A 2,269-nucleotide genomic window follows, 5' to 3' on the forward strand; every position below is an offset into this window, starting at 1 on the left:
CTTGGGCATTCAAAGTTCTCACCACACATCTAGATAAGTTCCTTGGGGGGTCTAGTTTCCAAAATGGGGTCACTTGTGGAGGGTTTCTACTGGTTAGGTACATCAGGGGCTCTGCAAACGCAACATAATGCCCGCAGACCATTCTATCAAAGTCTGCATTCCAAAACGGCGCTCCTTCCTTCCGAGCTCTGCCGTGCGCCCAAACAGTGGTTTACCCCCACATATGGGGTACCAGCATACTCAGGACAAATTGGACAACAACTTTTGGGGTCCAATTTCTCTTGTTACCCTTGTGAAAATAAAAACTTGGGGGCTAAAAAATCTTTTTTGTGGAAAAAAAAATATTTTTTATTTTCACGACTCTGCATTATAAACTTCTGTGAAGCACTTGGGCATTCAAAGTTCTCACCACACATCTAGATAAGTTCCATGGGGGGTCTAGTTTCCAAAATGGGGTCACTTGTGGGGGATTTCTACTGTTTAGCCACATCAGGGGCTCTCCAAACGCGACATGGCGTCCGATCTCAATTCCAGCCAATTCTACATTGAAAAAGTAAAATGGCACTCTTTCTCTTCCAAGCTCTGCGGTGCGCCCAAACAGTGGTATACCCCCACATATTGGGTATCGACGTACTCAGGAGAAATTGCACAACAACTTTAGTGGTCTAATTTCTCCTGTTACCCTTGTGAAAATAAAAATTTGTGGGCAAAAAAATCATTTTTGTAGAAAAAATGTGATTTTTTTTTTCACGGCTCTACATTATAAACTTCTGTGAAGCACATGGGGGTTCAAAGTGCTCACCACACATCTAGATAAGTTCCTTAAGGGATCTAGTTTACAAAATGGTGTCATTTGTGGGGGGTTTCCTTTGTTTAGGCACATCAGGGGCTCTCTAAACGTGACATCGCGTCCGATCTCAATTCCAGCCAATTCTGCATTGAAAAAGTCAAACGGCGCTCCTTCACTTCCAAGTTCTGCGGTGCACCCAAACAGTGGTTTACCCCCACATATGGGGTATTGGCGTATTCAGGAGAAATTGCATAACAAAATTTATGGTTACATTTATGTTTTTACACTTGTGAAAATAAGAATGTGTGGGCGAAATGATCATTTTTGTGTAAACAAAAGCAATTTTTTATTTTCACGGCTCTACGTTATAAACTTCTGTGAAGCACTTGGGGGTTCAAAGTGCTCACCACACATCTAGATAAGTTCCTTAAGGGGTCTAGTTTCCAAAATGGTGTCACTTGTGGGGAGTTTCCACTGTTTAGGTACATCAGGGGCTCTCTAAACGTGACATGGCGTCCGATCTCAATTCCAGCCAATTCTGCATTGAAAAAGTCAAACGGCACTCCTTCTCTTCTAAGTTCTGCGGTGCGCCCAAAAAGTGGTTTACCCCCACATATGGGGTATTGGCGTATTCAGGAGAAATTGCATAACAAAATTTATGGTTACATTTCTGTTTTTACACTTGTGAAAATAAAAAAAATGGTTCTGAATTAAGATGTTTGCAAAAAAAAGTTAAATGTTCATTTTTTCCTTCCACATTGTGTCAGTTCCTGTGAAGCACGTAAAGGTTTAATAAACTTCTTGAATGTGGTTTTGAGAACCTTGAGGGGTGTAGTTTTTAGAATGGTGTCACACTTCATTATTTTCTATCATATAGACCCCTCAAAATGACTTCAAATGTGATGTGGTCCCTAAATAAAAATGGTGTTGTAAAAATGAGAAATTGCTGGTCAACTTTTAACCCTTATAACTCCCTAACAAAAAAAAATTTTGTTTCCAAAATTGTGCTGATGTAAAGTAGACATGTGGGAAATGTTATTTATTAACTATTTTTCGTGACATATCTCTCTGATTTAAGGGCATAAAAATACAAAGTTTGAAAATTGCAAAATTTTAAAAATTTTCGCCATATTTCCATTTTTTTCATAAATAATCGCAAGTAATATCGAAGAAATTTTACCACTAACATGAAGTACAATATGTCATGAAAAAACAATCTCAGAATCAGCGGGATCCGTTGAAGCGTTCCAGAGTTATAACCTCATAAAGTGACAGTGGTCAGAATTGCAAAAATTGGCTCGGTCATTAAGTACCAAATTGGCTCTGTCACTAAGGGGTTAAGGTACATTATACACCACTCTATCGACAGCACTTTATCCTCTATGTACCTCCTTTATCTCTCTTATCTCACGTACCTTTATCTTCTTCTCTACAGTGTATGCCTTTATCTACAAGGATTCTTTCCTCTCCTCTGTGCAC

Source organism: Ranitomeya imitator, chromosome 1 (assembly GCF_032444005.1).
Source record: "Ranitomeya imitator isolate aRanImi1 chromosome 1, aRanImi1.pri, whole genome shotgun sequence".
NCBI lineage: Eukaryota > Metazoa > Chordata > Amphibia > Anura > Dendrobatidae > Ranitomeya > Ranitomeya imitator.